At 35.8% G+C, this 20204-nt stretch overlaps 1 protein-coding gene across 1 annotated transcript in view; it reads right to left on the bottom strand.

Annotated features, from left to right (window-relative positions):
• The window catches only part of LRRC7 (leucine rich repeat containing 7), a 595608-nt gene that overhangs the window by 515265 nt on the left and 60139 nt on the right, over window positions 1-20204 (bottom strand). The gene's annotated exons all lie outside the window — the stretch shown is intronic.

The raw sequence follows: 20204 nt of genomic DNA, 5'->3' as shown, positions 1-20204 counted from the left end.
TCTAATTTCTCTTTTTAAAAAAATCTTATCTTTATTATCTATTTTAGACTCTTATAATTACTGCTTTACCTCATTAATTCAGTGGACCAAAATGATTATTCCCATAATGCTTTCCTTAATTAATTAAAAGTAGTTGAAATATTTTTCCTTTTAGTCATTGTAATTAATGATTAATCATATTCATTAAGCTTAAAGCAAACACTAAAGTTATTTCAAATACTTGAATGTCAGCCACTTCCCCCTCCCTACTTCTAAGTTTTCCTCTCCAGTCACATTTTCTTTTATATTGACTTCAATTTTCAGCCATGTCTCTGCCTATGCTGTTCAATGGCTTCCTGTGACCATCCTTAAGTATAAAAACCATGAACTGCCATGGTCCCAGAGGCTGAAATGTCAGTGGTTGTAATGTAACAATTCTAAAATATCTTAAGAGAGGTTGTCACAGGAATTGTGGGCATACAACCAGAAAGCTAAGATAGAAAAGGATAACTTGGATGCCATGGATAAAAACAATAAGAATCTACAGCTGTATAATAGAAGTCTTAGGTTGAAAGAGAGTAAGACATGTCTTCATCCCTCATCCAGAACTCAAACAAACAAAAGATACAAAGTTTTAAACAGAATCACAAATTAAGTATGTCAAATAATGCTCTTCAAGACTCAAGAGATATTTTTAGGATTCAGAGCATATATGGAAACTGGAGCAGAACAGCTGAGCTACATGGAAAAACAGATTTCTAAAAATTGACACGCAACATCTTTAAATGGCCATCTTAAATATATTTGCAGACCTCACAATGAGTATATAATGTAGTATCTAAAATTTCAAAATCAGCAAAATCTGAATGACCAGAAAGCTTGGTGGTTAAAGCAGGTTCTACAAACAGACTGCTTAAGTATACTTCCTATTGTTTTCATTTTAACCCCTGTAAACTTAGCAAGTCATTTATTCTCTTGGAGTCTATTTCCTATCTGGAAAATATGTGTATCATTTTCCAGACCATAATTGGTTTGTTATAAGTATTAAATGTGTTAAGAGATAAAAAGTACAGTACAAGCACTGGCTGGTTGGTTAAGTGGTAAAGTGTTGACAGGGCGTGTGAAAGTTCTGGGTTTGATTTCGGCCAGGGCACACAGGAGAAGCACCCATCGCTCATCTGCTTCTCCACCCTTCCTCCTCTCTTTTCTCTCTCTTTCTCTTCCCCTCCTGCAGTCAAGGCTCCATTGGAGCAAAATTGGCCCAGGTGCTGAGGATGGCTCCATGGCCTCTGCCTCAGGCGCTAGAATGGCTCCGACTGCAGCAGAGCAATGCCCGAGAGGGGCTGAGCATCGCCCCTTGGTGGGCATGCCAGGTGGATCCCAGTCAGGAGCATGCAGGAATCTGTCTGCCTCTGCGCCCCTCCCCCACTTCTCGCTTTGGAAACACACAACACACACACACACACACACATACACACACACACACAAAAGAAATATCCAATGAATATTTAAAGGCCAATATCATTACTGAAAAAATTGAAGCAATGAAGTATAATATTCGTCTTTTAGATCAGGGGTCTCAAACTTGAGGCCCGCGGGCCGCATGCGGCCCGCCGAACAATTTTGTGCAGCCCGCAGACTAATCCACGAAGTTCAAAATATTTTGGATAAAATTAAGTAAGCCTAGGGGCCTACTTGTATTTTTCATTTCTCTAGCATCCTAGCTAGATATTAGCTTAGTTAATAGCAGTTGTGATGCGAACTACAGTTTCTGGTCGTTTTGTGACACTGAGTAAACTGCATGTACGATTGTGCTTGTTGTACTGATTTTTTTTTGTTTTCAACTGCAGTGAGAAAAGTGTTGCGTAACAGTTGCCTTTTGTAGACCTAGTGCGGCCCACCTAACGGCTGTGATCTTGCTCTGCGGCCCACATGCTGAGTTGAGTTTGAGACCCCTGTTTTAGATGGACCAAAATCAGTTATTATTAACAAAGTAATACTGTCAAGTTACAAGTAAATGGAACTGTTGATGGGATAGCAATTGTTAAAGACATTTTTGAAAGACAATTTGGCAGTAACTATCAAGCCTTTTAAACATTGAAATCCAATAACCTATCAACAGCATCTTGTAAATCTACCCTGCAGAAATATGTATTAATTTTGCTATTGTCTGTAATAGCATAATACTTAAAAAAGTCTTCAAAAGGAAAGTAGATAGCCTTTATAAGGGGTTCACAGCAAACAGAAGAAGTATATGATAGAAGGGACAGGAGCTAAGCAATGGAGAGCAAGTTGTTTATTTTTATTTTTTAATTTTCTTAAATTATTTTTATTTATTTATTCATTTTAAAGGAGACAGAGAGAGAGTGAGATAGAGAGAGAGAGAGAGAAAGAAAGAGAGAGAGAAGGGGGGAGGAGCAGGAAGCATCAACTCCCATATGTGCCTTGACCAGGCAAGCCCAGGGTTTTGAACCAGCGACCTCAGCATTCCAGGTCGAAGCTTGATCCACTGCGCCACCACAGGTCAGGCAAGTTGTTTATTTTTAATGAAAGATACTCGTGGAAGATTAAATAAGGAAAGGAATGAACAATAAGAGAGAGATGTTGAAATACAGGGATTGTGGATAATAGGTGGAGGTAGGAGTCGATGTAATCCCAAGACTGAGCAGAAGAGTCACTTTTAAGAAACTGTGAAATAAACAGGAAGAGAAGATAGGTATATATGCCAGCATGATTGCAGAATTCATGACAAGACATTGAAAAACTTCATATCAGATCATGTCTGTATTCTCTACAATTTTAAGAAAAAGAGTAATTTAGTTACTGAGAGTTGGAAGAGAGATAGTCAAGTTAGATATTTGGGGAAGTGCAAAAGATAAATAACAACCAGCGTATATGAGAATTAGAGAATAATAGTAAATTATATGGAAACTCTAGCTCTAATGGGATGAATCTATCGGGTTCTTTTGTCAACAGTTAATGAAGGCAGAGAGCGAACTTGTCAAAGAGTAAGAAGGACGAAGAAAAAAGAATTGAGGATATTTGAAGGGATAGTGATTAGAGTGATATGTTAAGGAGTTAAAAGTAGGTAAAAATGGAGATGAAGCAATGGACAGAATGTGTTGAGTTCTCATGGGAGTGGTCTCAATGTATTTGGGAATAGGTGATAGGCTGAGTGACCGATCTTAGAAAAAGGGCAGGTTGCGGAGATTTAGGTGCTTATGTAAGGTTACAAAGAGTTGATATTTCCAGCTGATAATAAAAGTCAAGGCCTTGGCCGGTTGGCTCAGCGGTAGAGCGTTGGCCTGGCATGCGGGGGACCCGGGTTCGATTCCCGGCCAGGGCACATAGGAGAAGTGCCCATTTGCTTCTCCACACCCCCCCTCCTTCCTCTCTGTCTCTCTCTTCCCCTCCCGCAGCCAAGGCTCCATTGGAGCAAAGATGGCCCAGGCGCTGGGGATGGCTCCTTGGCCTCTGCCCCAGGCGGCAGAGCGATGCCCCAGAGGGGCAGAGCATCGCCCCTGGTGGGCGTGCGGGGTGGATCCCGGTCTGGCGCATGCGGGAGTCTGTCTGACTGTCTCTCCCCGTTTCCAGCTTCAAAAAAATACAAAAAAAATAAAATAAAATAAAAAATAAAAGTCAAGGTATGACCTGCATGCTCCTGGAAGGAAATACTACGCTTAACACAGAAAACTGACAATCTTAACTAGTAGTTTTATTTGCAGTTTAAACAAAATCCCCATACAGCTGTAAATACTGTCACTGATTTTTTAGAATGCTGCTTTCCGAAGAGCCAAACGATTTTATAAAGTAGATTTTAATTTTTAGAGACGTTTTAAGTTTACAGCAAAATTAAGCAGAAAGTGCATCAAGTTCCTGTATATTCCCTCCTGCTCTCCAACCCACAGCCTCCCCCACTATCCCCATCCCATACCAGAATGGGGTTTCTGTTAAACTTGATGAACCCATGTTGACACACCATTATTAACCAAAGTTTATACATTAGGGTGCACCCTTGGCATTATACAAATGTATGTATGGGTTTTGACAAATATTTAATATATACATTAGTATATGTTAGTTATTATTTATAAATGTATAACACAAATATCTAATACATGTATGTATCCACTGTTATGGTTTCATGCAGAATAGTTTCGCTACTCTAAAAATTCTCTGTGCTCTCACTATTCATTCATTCTTGCATGCTCGATAGCCTGGCAACCACTGATCTCATTGTTTCCATACATTTGTCTTTTCCAGAGGTCATTCTTATAGACGGACTCGTATAGTATGTAGCTTTTTCATATTGACTTACTTGGTAATATGCATTTAAATTTCTTCCATGTATATTTATGACTTGATAGCTTACTAATTTTTACCACTGAATAATAAATTCCATTGTCTAGATGTGACATAGTTTATTTATCCCATCACCTACTGAAAAACATCTTGGTTGCATATGAGTTATGGCAATTATAACTAATGTTGTCATAAACATCTGTGCAGATTTTTGTGTGGACATAAATTTTTAGCTTTTGGGGTTTATACCAAGGAGTGTGATCACTGGATCATATGGTAAGAGCATGGTTAGTTTTGTAAGAAAATGTCATACTGTTTTCCACGGTGGCTATACCATTTTGCATTCCCATGAACAATGAATGAGAATTCTTATTATTCCACAACTTCAGCAGCATTTGGTGTTTGTCCAAGTATTGTATTTCTGTCATTCTAAAAGATGTATAGTGGATTCAAATTGTTGTTTTTATTTGAAATTCCTTAATGACATATGATGTTGAGTATCTTTTCATATACTTATATGCCATCTGTATGTCTTTTTGTGAACTGTCTTTTAAGATCTTTTACTTATTTTTTAATTAGGACACTCATTTTCTTACTGTTGAATTCTTTGTATAGTTTGGATAACAGTCTTTTATCAGATACTTCTTTTGCTAATATATCTTCCATTCTGTGGTTTGTCTTCTCATTCTCTGACAGTGTCTTTTGCATAACAGTTTTTAATTTTAATGAAGCTTAACTTATTAATTATTTCTTTTATAGATCATGTGTTTGGTGTTATACCTAAAAAAGTACCCTCAAATTCAACTCATCTACAGTTTATTGTATGTTATCCTCTAGGAGTGTTATAGTTTTTCAATTTACATTTTGGTATATGATTGATTTTCAGTTAATTTTTGTGAATGGTGTAAGATTGGTGTCTAGATCCATTTTTTTTTTTGCATGTGGATATTCAGTTGTCCCAGAACTATTTGTTGAAGAGACTCCTTTTTCTCCATTACTTCTTTGTCAAAGATAAGTTAATTATCTATATATTGATGTGGGTCTATTTGGAGGTTCTCTGTTATGTCCTATTGGCCAATACCACACTGTCTTAACTACTGTAGCTTTAAAATGAGTTAGAATTTGGATATTGGTAGTCCTCTGACTTTGTCTTTTTCCTTCAGCACTGTATTGGCTATTCTGGGTCTCTCTATATAAACTCTAGAATCAATTTGTTAATATTCATAAAATAAGTTGCTAAGATTTTGATTGAGATTGTGTTGAATGTAAGATTAATTTGAGAACTGACATCTTGATAATATTGAGTCTTCCTAACAACAGACATGGATTACATCTCTATTTATTTACTAGTTTGTATTTGATTTCATAAGAACTTTGTAGTTTTCCTTGTATAGATATTATACATATTTTGTTAGATTTATGCCTAAACATTTCATATTTTTGGTTCCTAATGTAAATGGTATTATACTTCTAATTTCAGATTCCAATTTTTCACTGTTGCTATAGAGGAAAACAATTTTTTGTGTATTGATTTTCTATGTAGTAACCTTGTTATATGCTTCTTAGTTCCAGCAATTTTTTTTTTTGGTTCATTTGTATCTTTAACATAAATGATTATGTCAACTGCAAATAAAATCTGATTTCTTTCTTTCTCTCTCTCTCTCTTTTTTATACAGTGAAAGAAGGGAAAGCAAGGACAGACTTTGACATGTGCCCTGAGCAGCTCCAGCTGGCAAGCCCACTAGGGGGTGATGCTCTGCTCATCTAGGGCATTGCTGTGTTGCTCAGCAACTGAGCTCTTGTTAGCACCTGAGATGGAGGCTATGGAGCTATCCCCAGCACTCGGGGCCAACTCACTCTAATTGAACCCTGGCTGCAGGAAGGGAAGAGAGACAGAAACAGAGACAGAAGCAGAGAGTAGTAAGAGGGGGAGAGGTGGAGAAGCAGATGGACACTGCTTCTGTGTGCCTGGATTGGGAACTGAACCCAGGACATCCACACGCCAGGCTGATGATCTACCATAGAGTCAACCAGAGCCTTCTTCTCATTTTGTATATTATTTATTTCATTTTCTTGCCTCACTGCACATATAAGATGATTTTGAAAAAAAGTGGTAAGAAGGCATATTCTTCCCTTGTTTCTGGTTTTATCAGGAAGGCTTCTAGCTTCTCACCATTACATATGATGTCAGAGAACGAATAGATTTTGAAAAGAAAAATCCCAGTGGAAAAATACATCATACACCAAATATATTAACTGTAATACAAAGAATGAGCTTTTCAATAAATATGAATTGGTTAGTCATAGTGAAAAATATACAATAAAACTTAATATATAGCTTATATAGTATGTGAAAGTCAAATCTTGGTGAGTACAGCAATAAGTAAGTAAATAAATAAATAAAACTTCTAGAACATAATCTATGAGACTATCTTCTTGACTGTGATAACCAAGTATTTCCTAAAGAGGATACAGAAAGCATATCCCACCCCAAAAAGATATTAAATTTTTAAAATCTTCTGCTTATTAAAAGATAAGTGGAAAAAAACCCATAAAGTACACAAAGTGGGAGAAGATATTTAAATCATATGTAATCAATATAAAATACACAGAATATTTTTTAAAATTCTAATAAGAAATAAGAGAAAGATGAACTATAAAATTGCATGCAAATCTTGAACAAGACCTTTCTACATAAACATATCCAAATGGTTATTAAGCATATAAAAAGTTGATCAACATCAACAGTCATCAAGAAAATATTAATTGAAACCCACAATGAGATTTTACTACATGTCCACAGGAATGGCTAAAATTAAAAATGACCAACTATACTGTGCATAGAGGCACAGTACAACAACAGAACTCTCTGCTAGAGAGAGTGTTTCTGGCATTATCTACTGGAGTTGAATATAAATATATCGTATTATCTAGCAATTTGACTACTAAGTACACCTCTTCAAAAGAAATGTGTGTACATGTACACAAAGTGAATTTTCACTGCAACATTTTTTATAGTTACCTCATAACTGAGAGCACACGAAGTTCATCATCATTACAAATAAACAGAGGTAGGTATATTCAAACAATGGAAATTATACAAAAACAAACATGGATAAACTGAATCTCTCATTAATATAATATTGAGTGAAAAAAAAAGACACAAAAAAGTATGTTTTATCTATGGGGTTCAAAAACAAACAAAATCAACTACAGTCTTAGTCAAATTAGTCATTTCAATAGGGAAAGCAAAGATTGAGGCCGTGCAGGGGTGTGAAGAGGAGCCTAGAATGTGTCCAGTGTCTTCAATTCTTGACTAGTGTGTTAATTACAGTGATACTGCTTATGACTGTTCATTCAGCTCTACAGTTTTTTGCGCTGCATATATGTTAAAATATTAAAAACCAAAAATGTTTAATGACAATCTGAAAAATAACAGCTTATTTGATAAAGTGTTTTATTATATAGTTAACTTTTCAAGTTAATAAAAAGATAAAAGTCCAGTGGAAAAACAAGCAAAATACCTAAACAGGTACTTAATAAAGAAGCTCCAAAACATTACTGGCAAAACATGTACTATATAGAGATGCTCTGAATACTTTCAGGAATAGCAGACAATTTGCTCTTACCCAGAGGAAGCAAACCAGGAAACAAGAGCTACTTAAGATGTAGCCTTTATGGTCCCTTATATCTATGGAGAATTATTGGGAAGATCTTTCCTATACTTGCACAAGCAATTTATTTGATTAGAGAATTGTTTTGTTTTTTTTCCTGAAACATTACATACTAAAATCCATGACAGTTCTTTTTAACATCTCCACTTCAAAGTAAGTTTCTATACAGTTCTTCAGAATCTCTTCATTCTGAACATCATATCAGGTCTTGGGTTTCAGTGAGAGCCAGTGCTTCTTAGGAGTTCCACACTTCTGGATATGGATATATAAGCTATCATCTCTTCTGGTCATAGAGTAATATGGGTTTTCCTGAAGTTCCTATTACAGATGCTCAGGCCAAATAGAATAATGGATTATTTCCAAGTTAAAGAAAAAGAACTTTTTTTTCAAAATAATTTTGAATAAACTAACATATAAAAAATTATCTTGAACTAAAAAGTCTTATGTGTACAAGTCATTGGGAGAATAATCATAATGCAAGTGTAGACCACAGTTAGACAATAAACTTTCTGTCCTAAAATTAGTGCCAAGCAAATAATAATTTAGAAAATTATTTACTTTCTATATGATGTTTATTCTCATAGAGTATTCCACCTATATTGCATAATTACTAAATCCCAAAGGATAGAAAGCACACTGTCCTGTAGTTATAGAAGGAGAGCACTGTTATATATAAGGCATTATTAAGATACAAGATGAGTAAGATGGGATTTCTCTGTTCAAAGAAGTTCTGAGTATAACTTCAGAGTAAGCCAAGTACACAAAGAGATAAGGTAAAATATAACATAGTAGAGGCCCTAAGAAAAATCCAAGTAGAAAATGAGTTCAGAGAAGGAAAGATTTTATATAATAATCTGATAAAGCTTTGAGAAAAGCTCAGGATTCAGAAAGATAATCAAAAGTGTTTAAGAATAAATAGAGTGGAGAGGACATTAATGATAAAAGAAAAGGCAGTGGTAGGTAAAGCATGGGCTGAGAGAATACAACACAAGTGAGAAAAAGAGTGGTTCAGTCCAGTAAGGGCTCACAGAAAGTACACAGCAGTAGTGGAAGAAATGCCAAATCATAGGAAGAGGTTTTGAGTACATTTCAAGTTGGAATTTCTACTTAATTCAGTAGATACACGAGGGGCACTGAACTTTAAACGATGGGAGTTATTTCACTGGTCAGCAATCAGTGGGAAGATTTGGAATGATGCAAATAAAAAGAAAGCTAAAAAGCAGGTGAATTATGTATCATATTTATTGCAAAAGTTCTAGAGAAGGGTGATGAGATCCTTAACAGTCAGGGTGGCAGCAAATAAAAAGGAAGGTGATGATACATTTACCTCTTGCAGAGACTGAACTTGCTAGTGGGGTTGATACTAGACCAGTTAAAAAAGTCTGCTACAGATGTAATGTTACAAATAAACATGATAGAACCAACAAGGCAATTTGCAAGCTAATGCTTTGAGTGTAGAAAACTAAACACTCTCTAGTAAAGAGATTGAATATGGTTATTAAATAACTATGATATTTCAGCCAGGAAATTTTTTAGTGAGAAAATATATCCTGTATGCACCTGTCAAGAGCATAATCTAAATTCAGTTCTAAAGATTTCCTAAAATCCTAAAATTCCAAACAATCTGAGTTAAAGTGGAGAAGCCACACAATCTAATAGAACCTATTATAAAATCAGATGACCGCATTCTGATTTGGAGCTGTCATTTTTCTATAACATTATAAGAAAGTAAATAGAAAAGAGACAGTAAAATTGGGGAAATATAGGTTTAAATTCTGGTATGAGAGGATACTGGGTAAGTTATGTCACCATCTTGCACCAAGATTTCCTCTTATATAAAATGGGGATAATGACACTAAATCACAGATTTTAAATATTACTTAAATAAAAAATTAAATCACCTTGTAAAGGCTAAATTATAGTATGGGCTCAGTAAATGATATTACAGAAAAGATACATATTTACAAAACAAGTAAATATCAAGTAGAAATAAATAGGAAATGATGAGAACAATACTTATAAGGGGAGGAATATTCTTAAGAACTCACATTAAAAACAGCTATAATTTCACAAAGAAAATAAGAAGAGTAGCATTATTTATATTTTTTTCAAAACATTTTTTCTTCTTCTTTTCCAAGTGAGAGGAGGGGAGTTACAGAAACAGACTCCCATATGCACCACTACCAGGATCTACCCAGTAACCTCTGTCTGGGGCCGATGCTCTACCCATCTGGGGCCATGTTCATAACAGAGCTATCTTTAGTGCCTGAGGTGGAGGCTCCACAGAGCCATGCTCAGTGCCCAGGGCTGATGTGCTTAAACCAATCAAGCCATGGCTCCAGGAGAAAAACAGAGAAAGAGGAGAGAAGGAGAGAAGGGAGAGGGGGAAGAAGCAGATGGTTGCTTCTTCTGTGTGCCCTGATCTGGAATTGAACTGGGGACATCCACATGCCTGGCCAACACTCTACCACTGAGAAAACTATCCAGGACCTATTTTGTTTTTGTTTTTTTAATTTCTTTAAAGCTCACTTAATAGCTTTAAAGGACTTGCATATCTGATTCTGCAAGTGAAGGAAATTTAGCCTTATGTAGACAAAGAGTTGGAAAAGAGAAGAATATTTTAAGATGATTTTGCATATTATTTCTTTGATACTCCAGAAAAGCTCCTTAGAACCAGAAATCTTATCAATAAACTTTCAACTTTCTGAGACATTAAAATGCATGGCTCTATCTTACACTTTGAATGGGTAGTTTACCAATATATGATTTTTTATTAGTAAGCATTGATCATTTGGAAAACATTGGATCACTGAGTTATACACTGAGAAATATAACTATTTCATTATATAATATCAATATTACCACCAATCTCATCAGAAATGTCTTTACCTACTGGGAAACCTTCAAGTTCATAGTGGCACAGACAAGTTTTCTGTAATCTAATTTTCACTCAAAACTTCAAATTTTACCACTTGCCACAAGCATTGAAATGCTGTGCTTAAAATAATTGGCTCAGTTTGTTGATTTTTGAAGAAATTTATGCCTAATATTCAAGTCTGAATTGTTTGTTCTTTTAAGCAGAAATAGTATTCCAGAAAAAAAAAGAAAAGTCAAGTTCAGCTTGAAATCCACAGAACACAAGCATCCATGAGATAACTGTGGTCCTTAGGAGCACAGCAGAAGTGTTTTATGCATAATTCCCACTTCTTCCTGCAGAATATGAGAAAGATTTGCACTCAAAAGTCAAGATTTAAGATCTATTAAAATATTTATCCTTCCTTCATGAAAGACATATTTTAAGAGAGACTGGTAATATTTTGACCACATAAGAGTGGCAGTAAAGAAGAGAGCGATACTGTTACAGTTAGATGCCACTGCTCTAATTTGTGCAAGGCGCCAGCAGTTTTACTTAATGTTGCTTTTATACCATCAGTGCAAATGTCAACACACAGGAAAAGACATATAATGTTTATGAGTTACTATGAAAACAGGTTTGCCTTTCAGGCCACCCCCCACACCTCCTCAAAGGTCTCTGGACCACACTTTGAGTACACTGGACTGTGACATGAGCAAAAAATATACTTTTATTGTTTAAGCCAGTGTTTGACAACTGCCGGTCTGCAGAACGGTCTGACAGAAATTTCGTCTGGTCCATGAAAGAATTAACCACCCTGTTATTGTATGAAGATTATAGACCCAATGATCTTAGTTGAATTCACTTGTGCTCAGGCTGAGTCCTGCTTTAGCAGTTCCTGAAATAATTCTCCTATTTTCACCTGTCCCCAAGTGTAAAAAGGTTGAAAATGATTGGTTTAAGCCAGTGGTATGATTCAGCCGGTTCGCACCGTTTTGGCAGATTGAATACCTAATTTTTTGTTGAGTTCGGCAAACCGGTTGTTAAAATGGCACTTGTAATCACGGTCCTCTTCAGGGTGGGCACCTGGGCAGCCGCTCAATGTGGTAATCACAAATTTACATCCCTTACTCCTTTTGAACATTCATCTGCACAACAGCATATTCTAAGCACCCGTAGTAATATTCATCCCGTCTATAGGAGAAAATATTGCAAGTGAGTATGTCAATCAAGAATCAATATGGAAATACCTTAAATAATAGTTTGATTGTTTTTTGTCAGGTATTATTTAATATTTTTTTGTTAATATTGTAAAACTTTCTTATAGTCTAGTTTTGTGTACCTCTTTTATTGTTCTTATTCAAGTATTAAATACATGAAATAGTAAAACACCTTTCGGTGTACTGTTTTTTAATACTTAAAATGGTCATTAGGGCAGAGACTTAGTAATTAATTTATTATTAAACCACCACTGGTTTAAGCTGCTTAATACTGGGGTTGTTTATTGCAGCAGTAAGTCTTTGTGAATGCAGAAATTGATACTCTGAAGTTGGGTGTTACCAAGACTAAAACTAAAATATGGGGCTTAAGCTAATATGAGTGCTTTGAGCCATAGCTGGCAAGGAGACAGAGCTATGAGGCTGGAAAGCTCTATGCTGGCTTTTCAAACATTTGGTAAAACTATCACTAGCGATAACGTGGAAAGTAAGCACTGCTTGTAGAGCCTATTGCTCTAGGGGAGGAAATGAGAAAGAATAAATGTGATCTTGCATGTTGGATGCTTTTGCTGCTCCTTTAAGCAGAATATTATGAGAAAAAATGAGCTTAAACAAAAATTGGCAGGGTTTTCTTTGTTGTTGTTTTGTAGAACATCTATAAATTTGAAGCCTTGAAGGAATGCTGATGACAACTATTTCTAGGCTCCAAACAAAGGAAATAAGACCAAAAGAATTGTCTCTGGAAGTCAAAGGCCTACCAAGTCTTAGTCCTTATGGCAAAAATCAGACTCAGGATACAGCCTCCCCAGTCACGTCTGAAAGCTTAATGTAGCTAGGGGTTTTGGACGAGAGTTTTCTTCTTAGCAGAATTGAAGCCTAATTAAGGAACATCCTTCTGACATCCACTACGAAGGAATCTTCCCATCCTATCTAATGATACTTTGTATTGTTCTGGACCTGTGTCTTCCATTATTTCTCTATCTAAAAACAAGTTTCCATTACTTTTTTCTGAATATGCTACATCACTGTATATTATTGTCATGCAGGAAGTAGTGGGTCACCTTTTCTTTTTGTTCTTAGGATGCTGGTCCCCCAAGGATCCTGATCCCATGGAGGTAACTGCTTATCACTCAAGTGCTGGCTCTATGCTTTAACCTGGGTCCAGAGACTAAATGGAATTTTGAGTTGTCCTTCTGGAAAAAAAAATGAGTATGTTCTCTGCTTGGCAAAAGGGAAAGCAGATATGATGTTCTGAAGAGTGGACTATAAGAGACACTACTAGTGTTGACCAATTTCCATGTTCTCTCCTTCTTCCTAGAAAAGAAGTACATTTCCCACACCCTTTGACATGGACTTGTGACTTATTTTTAGACAATGAAATATGAGTGAAAGTAATCTGTGCCAATTTTTGAGTACAAAAATACCTCATTCTTTTTCCCCATCTGTTGGCTGATGAAGAAAATTCCAAAGATTTTGAAGAAGAAAATGCAAAAAAAAAAAAAAAAATGAAGCCTGGATCTCTGAATGACTGCTTGTGTAGACTGTACTCTTTGACCCACCCAACACTGGACTTTGAAAAGAATGTCAAATAAATCTTTATTTTAATTTACTATTGAGATCTGTGGATGTTTAAAAATGTTACAGCGATCAGCTACCTGATCATAACTGCTAAGATTCTGAGTTATGCAGACAAAGTTATATTCTCTACTTAGAGACTCAGAGCCCATGACCTCTTATACTGTTTGAATTTTCACACACCCTTCAGCTCACGAATAACTTTATATCACATTCTAATCTCACTGTGAAGGGATTCTTCATATAAGCAATACTCGCAAGATAATTCTGGCATTTTTTTTTTAAAACTGGAGATTCAATAACTATTCACTAAAAACCTACCATGTGCCAGGCATTGTAGTAAGTGCTGGTGATACATCATGATAAGCAAAACAGATGTGATCTCTCCCCTCATAGAAATAATATGCTTGCTTTTGCTGAGTTATTTGCAATTGACTTATGTCCTTTTGATTTACACTAGATGCCTTCTTAGCTCTGCCTAGAGATGAATTCTAATCACATGCTGCTGCCACCCATATTCCAAAGTAATTGGGACATCTATTCAACTATCACAGCTGTGAGTAAAAGGTATTTTTACAAAGGGGGCATGAACAATGAAACTGACCCCCAGACAATTGCCAGTTGTGTTACTGATTAGAAATTGAATTTCTTTATCATGTAGCTTGGGAAAGTAAATATAGGATTAAAAATGCAAATACAGTATGGAAATTAAATGTTTTTCAAAGAACAATGAATAATCTTGACTTACAATATTTAAATATTGTCTAGTGGTTAAAGTTAGGCATGCATTCTGACAGATTTCTTTAGGAACATATGTTCCTCTCACTTTCTTGCAGTGTTCTGAACCTGGACACTTCATTGGGGACGAATAAGTAGTTTGTTATGCAACTATTCTTCAATCACTCTCGTAGTCCTGACTCTGGCCCCTCCCTTATCATTCTGAATGTGTCCCTTCCACTTTGAAGTACAGGCCATTTCATTTCTCTAAAAAATTGATAAAGCTAACATTTTTGGCAACATATCTTTGAGGTAGAACTCAAACGAACTTTGGTTATTCATTAGCAATGTGGAGAGTTTAAAGTGAAGTTTATTTCAATTGATCTTCCTATGCTTTAAATTATTGTTTTCCCTAATCTTAAAGATCATAAATGTATCAAGTTATTAGGCCTTTGGAAAAAGACTTTTCCATTAAGCTTTTTATACTGTATTATGAAAACTTTAAATTAAATATTGCCAAATTAATGAGGCAACCGACATTAAAGACTTGATGGCTTCACTATGTATTTTAGAGAGTATTTTTATTTTACTAAATATTTGGTTATGCAGGTACTGTTATGGATTTATATGTGTTTGGTAGTACTAAAGATTTTATTTTAACAGAGACTAACAGATCTATTAATTATTTTATAATATAAGTATAAAAATAAAGCATATTTTTTTACAATAAAAAAGATCTAATTTTTTCTACTAAAAATTCACTTTCTACATATTTAAAATTGACCTTGTTGGTCAAATAAGTTTGTAAATATGATATATATGTTTGCTCGCTTATATAATAGTTGGCATTGGGTGTGGGAGATGGGCTATAAGCATGCAGGATCCTTATAATCTAAGAATTAGTTTTAAAACTAAGCTTTTCCCCACACCCTTGACTGTTGCATGGTGGGGGGGGGGGTGCACTCTCATGAGGAATCCCATTATGCCTCAGAGACGTGGCTTGTATCAGAGACTTCCTTGTTTGTATATTGGATTAAAGGTTTTGACTTCTATACTATAAAATGGGGCAGAGGAGCCCATGCTGGAGGAGAGCAGAGAAAGGTCATGTGGAGAAGAGGAGAAGCAGCCAAAATGGCTGAGTGCTGAAGGAGAAGCCAGTTTGTGCAGAGTTTGTGCAGATAGGAGGAGATGGGAACAGAGGTGAATAAGGCTGGTGAGTTACACACCTTTGATTCTAGGAAACTCGGATAAGTCAGCGGCTTTGGGAACCCTGAATGGAAAGGGAAGTGTTTTCCTACTGTGTGTATTTCTTTTTTTTTTATTTTTATTTTTATTTTTTTATTTTTTTATTTTTTTTACATGGCCTCCTCCCGCTGCTGGCTCTACTCTCTCCTCTGCTGAAAATCTCAGGAATCAAGAGGCTGTGTGTATTTCTTGACCACCGAGTGCAAGCTAGGATTTAAAGCTAATGGCCCACCAGTTCTTGGCTCCATTGTTTCATTACTGTCTGTCCGAATCCAGTGCAAACCTGCATGGGCCAGGCGGCTGTGATGGTGGCTGTGGCTACTAGCCTTATAGACATTAAATTTTATTTACTGTGTTATGATTAAAACCTTGAATATTATTTTAAATACATTCAATGTTTATTGTGATTATTAAAAATAGATATTAAAAACTATGTATTTGTATACCTTATAATGTTAGCACAGAATTACTTTCATAATTGGAACTTAAGAAATATTTATTTAATTCCTTTGGTAATTAAATATTTATTTAATTTTATTTAAATGTTTGTAAAGTCAGTAGACACGGACACCATCACAGCCGCCTAGCCTGTGCAGGTTCGCATTTGATTCGGACAGACGATAATGAAACAACAGAGCCAAGAACTGGTGGGCCATTACCTTTTAAACCTAGTTTGCAACCGGTGGGCAAGAAATACACACAGTGGGAAAACACTTCCCTTTCCATTCAGGGCTCCCAAAGCCACTGACTTATCCAAGTTTTCCTAAGATCAAAGGTTTCTACCTCACCAGCCTTATTCACCTCTGTTCCCCATCTCCTTCTCTCTGCACAAACTCTGCACAAACTGGCTTCTCCTTCAGCACTCCACCATCTTGGCTGCTTCTCCTTTCCTCCACATGGCCTTTCTCTGCTTTCCCTTATAGTATAGAAATCAAAACATTTAATCCAAAATACAAACAAGGAAGTCTCTGATACAAAGTCACTTATCTGAGGCATAAATGGGATTCCTCATAAGAGTGCACCACCCCCTATTATGCAACAAATATACATCATATTTGCAGACTTATTTGACCAACAATGTTGCCTTGTCATTTAAATTACACAACAAATTAATGGTTTCATTAATAGAAATCTCACTGATACATATTTGGTGATTAAAACCCATCATCTGACCAGTCCCAAGGGATCTAAAATTCTTGTCTTCTCTGTGGTCAAAGGCGTAAAGAGGGGAGAGGGTGGTGGGCAGTGGGATGTTAGAAAGTGATTGCTTCCTGATCAGTGGGGATTTATTTTAAAATCCAATGGTGGTTAAGACAGTATATATATATATATATATATATATATATATATATATATATATATATATATTAAATGTATAAATGCATTGTTTTTGTTAGAATCAGAGGTGGATTTAAGGGCGGGCACACCAGGTGCGCGCCCTGGGTGCCGACTTCTGAAGGGCTCTGCAAAATCCCAACTTTACACTTTTTTCTAAGAACAAGGGGCCCAATATGTTCTTCTGCGCCCAGGGTCTCAACCAACCTTAATCTGCCTCTGGTTAGAGTGGTGATTATTATTAACGTCCGAGTAACATTAACCTGTATTTTTTTATTTTTATTGAATTTATTGGATAATAAAACAATATAGGTGTATAACATGATCTGCATACTGTATCCTGCATACACCACCCAAAGTCATGTCTCTTTTTGCAACCATTTATCTCCCTTTGGCCCTCTTCTCCTCCCCCCTGCACTCCTTTCCCTCTGGCAATCACCAGACTTTTGTCTGTGTCTGGTTTTTTTTCTTTCTTAATCCCTTTACCTTTTACACATAGCCCTGCACCCCCTCCTCCTTCTGGTAATGTCAGTCTGTTCTCTAGAAATCTGTTTTTGTTTTGTTTGTTGATTTATTTTGTTCATTAGATTCCACATATGAATGAAACTGTATGGTATTTATCTTCTTCTGACTGGCTTACTTCACTTAGCAAAATGCCCTCTAGGTCTCTCCATGATGTCCCAAATGTTTAAGATTTCCTTCTTTGTTACAGCTCAGTAGAATTCTGTTATATAACTGTACCACTCCTTTTTATCCACTCATCTACTAACAGGCACTAAGGTTGTTTCCAGGTCTTGGCTATTGTAAATAATGCTACAATGAACATGAGGGTATAGCTATTCTTTTAATTAATATTTCAAGATTCTTAAAATATATTCCCAGAAGTAAGATCACTGAGTCAATAGGCAGAACCATTTTTAATTTTTTGAGAAAACTTCACACTGTTTCCCACTGTGGCTGTCCGAATCTGCATTCCTACTCAAAGTGCAAGAGGGTTCCTTTTTCTCCACAGCTTCACCAGCATTTATTGTTTGTTGATTCATTCAGAATAGCCATTCTGACAGATGTGAGGTGCTATCTCATTGTGGTTCTAATTTTCATCTCTCTGATAATTAGTGACATTGAGGATCTTTTCATATGTCTATTGGCCATCTGTGTGTCCTCTTCGGAAAAATGTCTATTAAGTCCTTTGCCAAATTTTTAAATTGGATTGTTTGCCATCCTAGTGTTGAGTTTTATAAATCTTTATAAATTTTGGGTACCAAGAGAAAATGCTTGGCGTGGTTTCAATCTTTTTTATTATATTAAGACTTGTTCTGTGTCCTAACAAGTGGTCTATCTTAGAGGAGTTCCATGTGCACTTGAAAAGAATGTATATTCTGCTACTTTGAGATAAAACATTCTGTGAGTATCAATTAAATCCATCTGATCCAGTGTGTCATTTAAAGTCATTATTGCCTTGTTGATTTTTATCTGGAAAATCTGTCTATTGATGTCAATGTAGTATTAAAATCTCTTACTATTACTATATTACTGTTTATCTCTTCCTATGTTCATGAAGATTTTCTTTATATATATATATATAGGTTCCTCCATATTGGATACATATAGGTTTGCCAGGGATATATGCTTTTGTTGGATTGATCCTTTTAATATTATGTATGGTCCTTTGTCTCTTGTTATGGACTTTATTTTGAAGTATATATTGTCTGATATAAGTATCGCTATTACAGCTCCCTCTTTGTTTCCATGTGCATGGAATATCTTTTTCCATCCCTTCATTTTCTCTCTCTGTGTATCTTTTGATATGAGGTGAGTCTCTTTTAAACACCATATCCATTCAGTTACCCTAAGTCTTTTGATTGGATCATTTAGTTCATTTACATTTAAAGTCATTATTGATAAATACTTATTTATTGACATTTTATTCTTTATATCTATGTTCCTCTCTCTAGTTCTTTTTTTCTTCTTTTCCTTAAAGAAGATCCTTTAACGTATCTTGCAATATTGGTTTGTTGGTAAGAAATTCCTACACCTTTTTATTGTCTGGAAAGCTCTTTATTTCTCTTTCACTTTTAAATGATAGCTTTGCTAGGTAAAGTAGTCTTGGTTGTAGGTCCTTGCTTTTCATCACTTTAAATAGTTCATGCCAATCTCTTCTAGTCTAAATTATTTAGGTAAATGTCTTTCTTTTGCACATTTTAAGATTCTCTCTTTGTCTTTAACCTTTGCAATTTTAATTAAGATGTGTCTTGGAGTTGCCTCTTTTGAGTTCATCTTTTTTTTCAGAGTTCATCTCTGTGTTTTCTGGACTTGTGAAGTTTTTAGTCATTATTTTTTCAAATAGCTTCTCAATCCCTTGCTCTCTCTCTCTCCTCTGGTACCACTGTGATGTTGTTTTTTTGTTTCATGTTGTTCCAAACATCCCTTAAACTAACCTCATTTAAATTTTTTTCTCTTTGCTACTCTGATTGGTTGTTTTCTGCTGCTTGTTTTTCAAATAACTGATTCAGTTCTGTGCTTCATCTAACCTGCTATTGATTCCTTCTAGTGTATTTCTCATTTCAGAGATTGCATTTTCCTCACTGGTTCTTTTTCATGGTTTCTATGTTTTGTTTTTTTTTTTTAAATTTTTTTTTAATTTTATTAATTCATTTTAGAGAGAGGAGAGAGAGAGAGAGGAAGAGAGGAGAGAGACGGGGGAGGAGCTAGAAGCATCAACTCCCATATGTGCCTTGACCAGGCAAGCCCAGGGTTTCGAACCGGCGACCTCAGCATTTCCAGGTCGACGCTTTTATCCATTGCGCCACCACAGGTCAGGCCCTCTATGTTTTTTTAATGCTTACTATTTCCTTGTTTAGTTCTCATTTTGGTCATCCATTCTTCACCTAATGTTCTTGTGTATCTTTATAACCACTGTTTTAAACTATGCATATGACTTTGGTTGCTTTTGTTTTATTTAATTATTTTTCTGGGGATTTCTTTTACTCTTTCATTTGAGGAATATTTCTTTGTCTCCCCATATTGTCTGACACTTGCTATTTGACTGTGTTCATTAGGTAGATTTGTTATGACTCCAAAATTTGATATGGCTTTATGAGGTAGTTGTCTTGTGGGGCTCAGTAGCCCAATCTTTCAGATCACCAGAGCTATGTGATCCAGGAATGTTTCATGTATGGTTATGTGTGCCCTTCTGTTGTGCTTGAGTTTTGAATGCTGTTGGCTAATTGTGGGTGGATTTAACCCCCTCAGGCTTTCTGACTATAAAGACAAATCTCAAAAACCATGTATGAGTCTTGTGCAGGG

Source organism: Saccopteryx leptura, chromosome 3 (genome assembly GCF_036850995.1).
Source record: "Saccopteryx leptura isolate mSacLep1 chromosome 3, mSacLep1_pri_phased_curated, whole genome shotgun sequence".
NCBI lineage: Eukaryota > Metazoa > Chordata > Mammalia > Chiroptera > Emballonuridae > Saccopteryx > Saccopteryx leptura.
This window is presented reverse-complemented; position numbering and strand designations above follow the sequence as displayed.